Below are 8,786 nucleotides of genomic sequence, written 5' to 3' on the forward strand. Positions count from 1 at the left end.
ATCACTGAGTGTCTAAGTGTTTGAGAGTTGTGTCATATGTTGTGTGTTCTTCCGAATGAGGAAGATGGGTATTTATACATGTGTAGGTAACTTATTTTAGGTAGATAGACCACTAATCAGCTCATTACCCCTTTAGAAATAAAGATAATCTAGCCTAAATTGCTGCCCATTAATCAAGCTAAGTTTCCATATCCGGTACAACGTCTATCTCCAATTTAGCTCTTGCCATATCTGTGAAAACGCGTCCCTGGATCATGATGTGTAGGGCATATCCTGCTAGGTGTTCCTGCAAAACAATTTTGTAACAAGTTGAAGTGACCGTTAGTGTAAGGATCACCATATCGTCCCATGATCCTGATCCTGAAGTCTGGCTGAGGATCACTATCTGCCAAAGAAACAAGGATCACTGGTCAGGATCACGTATAAGGATCATTTATAGTAAAATCCAGCCCCAACAGCATCAACATGGATTTCTTGGAAAAATGCTAGAGAAGAAGCTTGTAAGCCATCTAGAACCCAAACTAAGCTTCTCCTTAGGCATTTACTTCTAAGGGGATGTTTGATTCATATAATGTTTGTAGTACGACATTGTTGGGAACAAAGCGCCCCCTAAGTTTGTTTGTAGTATCGCATATAACTTTATCCGAATGAACTTTATGTTTTAAGGTGACATTGTTGTAACATGTAGTGTGCGGTTATACGATTACCATCATAGACACTGTTCCTTTCTCAAGATAAAAAAACCATTTCGCTTATTTGGAATGCTTTTACTTCAGGTAAGTTAGCTTTCTTGTAAACCTAAGTATATTGTGCTATCCTTTGCTGCTCATATACTTTATAATAATATACATTCTCAACTTTGATTACACCAGGACATCGTGGTGTAGTCAACAACTATCACAACAACAACAAAGAGTTGGCCGTGAACGAGTCAGGGTGCAGAAGGCCCAACGCAATTAGTGGGCGTGGGTCAGGGACATATGAAGTACTTGTAAAGCAACTTGGAGAAGATGACTCGGGACTTAAAGAACTGGATGAAAACTTTTAAAACCCGGGAGGCGCAGGTGAAAGGTCGGTTATCAACATTTTTCGATGGTTTTTCAAGTATTTTTTTTAATTGTTATGTAATAATATGACACTAGATGGATGCACAAAAACAGAAAGGACAAGCTGTAAATGTGGTTTCTGCTCGAGCAACGCTCGATCTCTTAAAGGTATGTCACGAACTAAGGATTGGAAAAAAGGAGAACCTAACCAGCCGGGTTGGTTAGGTTGGCAGGACTGGCTGGTTTATATGGTTTTACAGTTTAGTTTTGATGGTTTAGCAGTTTTAGTAAAAAAATTAGCATAATCTTGGATTTAACTTTAAAAAATGTTAAGCATTGATCATGAATATAATAAAAGATGAAAAAAATATTAATCATAAATGCTAAATGGTCGGTTCAGTTTACACGGCCAGTTCCAAGCTCCAAAGCGTAAACCAAATCGTCAAACTGTTAAAACCAAACAATGTCCACAAAATATATATTTAACAGTGGCCTAACCGGCCGACGTTCTTCGGTCTTGGCTGTTTGGCCGGTTTTGGCGGTTTATGAACACTCATAATAGTGTTTACAGGTCATCCCAACTCGAACCATGTTGAATTTTCCCATTTGACCCAAACCTGCTTGGATTTTCATTGAAGATATTTTGATCATACACCCCATTCAATGTTTTCTTCATTGTTAACTGAAAAATGGGTCTTCATAACTACTTTAACAAAGTATATAACATGAGGCGCGCCCCTCAACTGTGTCTTATGATAATTTTTTGCCTAAAAGTTGCGCCTCACCTGCGCTTTATTTACAACACTCGCCTTATGTAGCCTGAAGCGCAAGACCTTGTGCCTCAGGCGCACCTTTATTTGAGAAGCTTTGATATAAATATCATTATAAAATTATTTAGAGCTCAACTTAGGAGACATAGAATTTTCGATATCTTTTGATAGTACTACTTGAATGAGTTGGTTGAGGTAAATAAGAGTTAATTTTTTTTTAGTTTTTGTTATGCTAATGAAGTTTTATTTCATCTAATTTTTTAATAGTTTTTTTGTGGCATCTTTAACTCATTTGACGGACATCTCTTTACCCGGTACATAAATTTAACCTCTTGATGCGATGTGTGCATTATAAAACTGTCACCGACCTTTGACCCATTTGACCTTTTAAGTTTTTTTAATCTCATTTGACCCACTATATAAAAATATAACCCAAATTTCTTATTGGTAAATACTTTTTTGTAAGACCCAGCTTATATTACCAAATTTAATAACCTAAAAACCTTGCATTTAACGCCAAAATGACGACTTTACAAAAACTTTCATAGTTTAAACCCAAAATTAACACAACCTTCGTGTATTGTTGTTACAAACCACATTCAAGACAGTAACTACCATTAATTACATACTTTCTAACACAAAGTTTGGATGCGGAAGCGTTCTAAAAATGTGTGTGTTCGGTTCGACTCGCTTGCTTGATCTTCATCCTTTTTCTTGGTACCTGAGAACTAACATTTAAAACAAGCATTAGTACTAACACTCTTGGAAATTACGTATTCGAATCAGGTTCGAACACAGATTCGAGAAAATGATCAAAACAACTTTTGTCAAACAGGGCTCCACCGTAATTTACGGTGTCACCGTAAATTACGGTGGCTTCTGGTCACTTGGGGTCTACCGTAACACAGTAGAGACTCACCGTAAAGAATTTCAGGCCACCGTAAATTACGGTACTACCGTAATTTACGGTAGACTCTGCACATCACTCTCTTGTTTATAATGCAGTTTTCTTGCTGATTCGCTATGAGTCGAAACAGCACAAATTCGCATAAATTGCTGCGCGGCTGGGCTAGTACTTCATACTTGTTTTGTTTATAACATTACTCAACTATTCTTGAGCGGGCATGCTTACGAAATCAACTTACACACTAGATTACAAGACATAATATTTGATTGTTTATACTATTTTCATGCATCGGATATGCACCTTAGCTCCTATATTAAGAACAAGATTTCTTAATTTGGGTATGGTGTTTGTTACACGGCATACTTATCATGTAATTCACGCATTATGTAATAATGTCATGCTTCGTGCTTATTACCATAACTTGTTTGACCCGTTTGGGTGTTAAACTTACACACCATTTCGGATATGTAAGATTTCATGCATTTTCACTTGTTTTGACCCATTTACTTGTTTAAGACACTAATCATATTCGTGACGTATTGGTAAATATTGGTCGTCGTGTTTCAAAATTGACTACATAAAACTAACATTAAGGTATAATGTAACGAAACAATAAATTTCGTACCTTTAAAGCGCGCCTTTTCCCCGTGGATTCTCTCCGGCTTGTCCGCTTGATGATCCGGACTCTTTGCCTAATAAATTCAGTTTTTAACTTGTTTAGAATTCTTTTTACGACCATAATCACATCATTTATAAGACATGGTCAAATTCTGCGTTTTCATCAAATTTAGCATAAAAACCCTCACTTAGGCATTTCAACAAACACCTAACGGGTCGGATTTTCCTACCATCATTTCCAAGTTCGTGACTTGCAATTAAACCTTAAATTTCACTTTAATTAGTAAACCTTGCACACATCTTAGCATCAATTTCACAGGAATTACTTCCTATAATGAAGTTTATACTAGAATTATCATTCAAATCCTAGTGTTCATTATCATCTTATAAAACCCAAAACCTAGCTTCCATGGATTCATGAAATTTCCTGAATTTGGGCATAAATTCACATGTAGTTGTCTAGGTTTTACTCCTAGACAGTATATCATCATTATTCTAACTAATTTACCATCATGCATCAACAATCAAACTAAATTTCTCATGTTTCACAATTAACCTAGAATTTGTGATGTAACAAAATCACTGAATTTCACATACCTTTTGATCCTCACAATGAGGTGTTTACTAATATGTGATTAGAGCTCGATTTGGAACTGATTTAGGGCTTCAATTGAAGAGATTTAGCTTGAGTTAGGGTTTGGATATGGGGATGTCGCCCCCTGCTTGTTTCTTGATCGACCAGACTCCCAATTTTGGGAGGTTTGGTTTAAGTTTTGTTACTATTAGTAATACAACTTTGGGTTTTGACAAGTTTAGTCCCTTTACTATGATTTTTCTTTAATTTTAATTATTTAACCATAACATGCATTAATTCAAGACTTGGAATTTAACTAGGTTAAATTCCTAGTTGGTAAACTCTTGTTTATCTATTCTTTGAACTTTATAATATACGGGTTTATGTTTTTGGGGTGTTACAAGTCCACCCCCCTTAAAAAGGGTTTCGTCCCTGAAACCGAATTACGTACCAAATAATGTAGGGTAGAGACGCCGCATCTCCTCTTCGGGTTCCCAAGTAGTGTCTGGCCCCTTTCTGTGGTCCCACTTAACCTTGACTTGATTTATCACTTTGTTCCTCAAGCTTTTCTCTTTACGATCTAAAATCGCAATCGGTTTCACTGCATAGTTGAGACTGTTATCCACCTCTATATCATCGTAGTGGACATGAGCGGTCTCGTCGGCCAAACATTTCCGGAGATGTGATACGTGAAATGTGTTATGAATCCCACTCAACTCTTCGGGTAATTCAAGTCGATAAGCTACCTTACCAACTCGTTCAATGATTCTAAATGGCCCAATGAATCTCGGGCTTAACTTCCCCCTTTTTCTGAATCTGATAATACCCTTCCATGGGGAAACCTTTAGCATGACCATCTCGCCAACCTGAAACTCGATTGGCCTATTTCTTTTGTCTGCGTATGCCTTTTGTCGGTCTTGAGCCGCTTTCAAATGTGTCCGAACTATGTCAATTTTCGCATTTGTAGCTCGGATTACATCAGTTGGTGCTAGCCCTCGAGGGCCCACCTCTCCCCAACATACCGGAGTCCGACACTTTCTGCCATATAATAGCTCATACGGGGCCATTTTAATGCTCGCGTGATAGCTATTATTATATGCGAATTCGACCAAGGGTAAATGGACATCCCAACTACCCCCAAAGTCAATAATGCAAGCCCGTAGCATATCACCCAATGTTTGTATTGTTCTTTCGCTCTGCCCATCCGTTTGTGGATGATAAGCAGTGCTAAGGAACAATTTAGTTCCCATCTGTTCTTGGAATTCACGCCAGAATTTCGAGGTAAACCGAGTATCTCTGTCTGATACAATGGATATCGGTACCCCATGCCTTGCTATGATTTCATTGGTGTATACCTCCGACATTTTCTCAGATGTATAAGTTTCACGAATCGGAATAAAGTGGGCGCTTTTAGTTAACCTATCCACGACCACCCAAATAGCATCAAAACCACGACTTGTTTTAGGTAGTTTAGTCAATAGGTCCATCGTGATTTGCTCCCATTTCCAAACCGGAATTTCTAACGGTTGGAGTTTACCATACGGCTTTTGGTGTTCCGCCTTGACTTGTAGGCATGTCAAGCATTTTTCCACGTATTTCACAGTGTATCGCTTCATTCCGGGCCACCAATAGTTTTGCTTCAAATCATGATACATTTTGGTCGCCCCCGGGTGAATGGAATAACGGGATTTATGAGCTTCATCAAGCAGAAGCTTCTTAACACCACATGTGTTAGGAACCCAGATTCTATTAAAACGAGTTCTTAGGCCGTGACTGCCCACTTCAAGGTCTTTAACTTGACCAATAATTCTTTCCTTTTTCCAGTTTTCCGCCTTTACAGCTTCATCTTGTGCTTCTCGAATTCGTTCTAGTAAACTTGAAGTCACAACCAGTTGCATTGATCGTACCCGTATCGGGGCATAATCTGTTTTGCGACTCAGCGCATCGGCAACTACATTGGCCTTACCGGGGTGGTAATGTATTTCGCAGTCATAGTCCTTGACGGTTTCTAACCACCGCCTTTGCCGCATGTTTAATTCCTTCTGGTCGAAGATATATTTCAAGCTTTTATGGTCGGTAAAGATTGTAAACTTTACTCCGTACAAGTAATGTCTCCATATCTTTAAGGCAAACACCACCGCCGCCAATTCTAAGTCGTGAACCGGATATTTATTTTCATGAATCTTCAATTGTCTCGAGGCGTAGGCGATAACCTTGCCTCGTTGCATTAACACGCATCCGAGCCCCAATTGAGAAGCGTCCGAGTAAACCACCATGTCTTCAGTCCCTTCCGGTAAGGTCAGTACCGGAGCGTGGGTCAACTTTTCCTTGAGTGTTTGGAAAGCTTCCTCTTGCTTAATGCCCCACACAAACTTTTCCTCCTTACGAGTTAATTTGGTCAAGGGTAAGGCAATTTTGGAGAAATCCTGTATGAATCTCCGATAATATTCCGCAAGCTCTAAAAAGCTTCGGATTTCCGAGGGATTTCTTGGAGGGCTCCATTTTGTCACAGCTTCTATCTTTGACGGATCTACTAGTACTCCATCAGCACTAATAAGATGCCCAAGAAACTGTACTTCCCGTAACCAGAAAGCACACTTCGTGAATTTTGCATACAGCTTCTCTCGTCTAAGTGTGTCTAATATTTCCCGCAAATGACACACGTGCTCGGCTTCACTCTTTGAATATACCAGAATGTCGTCGATAAATACAATTACCGACTTATCTAGCATGGGTTTGCAAACCCGGTTCATGAGGTCCATGAAAGCCGCGGGCGCATTGGTCAATCCGAAAGGCATTACGAGGAATTCATAATGCCCGTACCTCGTACGGAAAGCCGTTTTGGGTACGTCCTCCTCCTTGACTTTCAATTGGTGATAACCGGATCGGAGATCAATTTTGGAAAACCAACTTGCTCCTTGCAGTTGGTCGAATAAATCGTCAATTCTTGGAAGTGGGTATCGATTCTTCACCGTGAGTTTGTTTAACTCCCGGTAATCGATACACATGCGCATACTGCCATCTTTCTTTTTCACGAATAAGACTGGTGCGCCCCACGGAGACACACTCGGTCGGATAAATCCCTTGTCAAGAAATTCCTGAATTTGAGACATCAATTCTTGTAACTCCGACGGTGCAAGTCGGTATGGCGCCTTGGCCACGGGTTTCGTGCCCGGAATCAACTCGATTCCGAACTCTACCTCCCGTTCTGGCGGTATCCCCGGTAGTTCTTCCGGAAACACGTCTTCATAATCTCGCACGACTGGTACATCCCCAATTTTGAGGAGTTCCTTTTCCGTTTCGCTCGCATATACCATAAAGGCCTTGCATCCGTGTTTCATGAGTTTGCGAGCTTCTAGCATTGAGCATATCACCGGGTTACCTCCCTTTTCTCCATATATTGTAACTTGCTTTCCGCTAGGAGAAGTTAGTTTTATTTCCTTTCGGAAACAAACCACTTTTGCGTGGTAACGGGATAGCCAATCCATTCCCACTACCACTTGGAATTCTCCCATCGACATCGGGATCAAGTCTATTGCATATTCCTCGTCATCAATATTCATCGTGCGGTTTTTACATACATCACAGACAATAAAGCTTTTATTATTACCTATCTCTACCTCTAAAGGCATAGGTAATTTTGTTAGAACAAATGAGGGGTGTCGAATAAACCCATATGAAACAAAGGATTTATTCGCACCAGTATCAAATAACACACGTGCGGGAATTGAATTTATAGTGAATATACCTGAGACCACGTCAGGTTCGACCTTTGCTTCAGCAGCGGTCAATTGAAAGGATCTTGCTTTGGCTTTTGCGGCTTCACCTTTTGAGTCTTGCCCTTCTTTCTTTCCCGCCAATTCTGGGCACTCTGATCTTTTGTGACCCGTTCGGTAACAGTTATAACAAACGGTCACTTTTTCCGGGCATGATATAGCCATATGTCCCGTTTTTCGACATATAGGACATGGCTTATCCTTGAAGCGACATTCACCTTTGTGATTCTTGCCGCAGATTTTGCAACTTGGCGTACCGCTCTTTGCGTCTGATTTCTTTGACGTTTCATTCGTTCTTGCTTTCTTGGTAGGGCTTGGATTTATATCCTGTGCCCTTCGTTCACCCCGCTCTATACTCTTCTTCAACTCAATCTCCATTTCCCGAGCAGCATTGACAATCTCGGTAAGGGTCTCATACTTTGAAGGGGTTATGAACTCCCTATATTCAGCGCTCAGCATGTTATGGTAGTAATAGACTTTTTGTTCTTCGTTCGTGATCAGATCGTCACAGAACTTCATTTTGTCCATAAACACCCCCGTGATCTTGTCTATGGATTCACCCTTGTGTCTGAGTTGCATGAACTCTTCCTTGATCTTGTTTATAACCGCTTTGGGGCTATGGTGTTTAAGAAACGGCGTCTTAAACTCCTCCCACGTCATGGCCTTAGCCGCTTCGTTTCCAATCTCTTTCTTCTTATTATCCCACCAATCCTTCGCTTGACCTCTTAACTGACCCGTACCATAAGCTACGTAGTCATTTTCATCACAATGTGTTCTCTCGAACACTCCCTCGATATCGCCTATCCATCGCTGACACACGATTGGATCAACTTCCCCATTATAGATAGGCGGTTTACAAGCTATGAATTCCTTGTATGAACAAGGTTTTCGTTCCCCGGATTTTTCCTTTGCTAGATTTGAATTATCTTCTAGCTTCTTGATTCTTTCTTCTACCACTGATAAAACCGTATTTTGGATTTTATCAATGAAGTTCGACAAGCTGTTTTCGATCGCCTTTCCAACTTCTTCGGCAATCACTATTCTCATCTGTTCGGTGACTCTTGGCACCGCATCTCCGTCACCTCCGCTTGCCAT

At 40.2% G+C, this 8,786-nt stretch overlaps 1 long non-coding RNA gene across 1 annotated transcript; it reads left to right on the forward strand.

Annotated features, from left to right (window-relative positions):
- Positions 1-454: 454 nt before the first annotated feature.
- Positions 455-2,275, forward strand: LOC110906104. The gene is made up of 4 exons (XR_002573664.2): positions 455-500; positions 689-776; positions 888-1,071; positions 1,143-2,275. It is a non-coding gene; the product is annotated as an uncharacterized LOC110906104 (long non-coding RNA).
- Positions 2,276-8,786: the final 6,511 nt, after the last annotated feature.

The sequence above is a fragment of the Helianthus annuus genome, unplaced genomic scaffold (assembly GCF_002127325.2).
Source record: "Helianthus annuus cultivar XRQ/B unplaced genomic scaffold, HanXRQr2.0-SUNRISE HanXRQChr00c226, whole genome shotgun sequence".
NCBI lineage: Eukaryota > Viridiplantae > Streptophyta > Magnoliopsida > Asterales > Asteraceae > Helianthus > Helianthus annuus.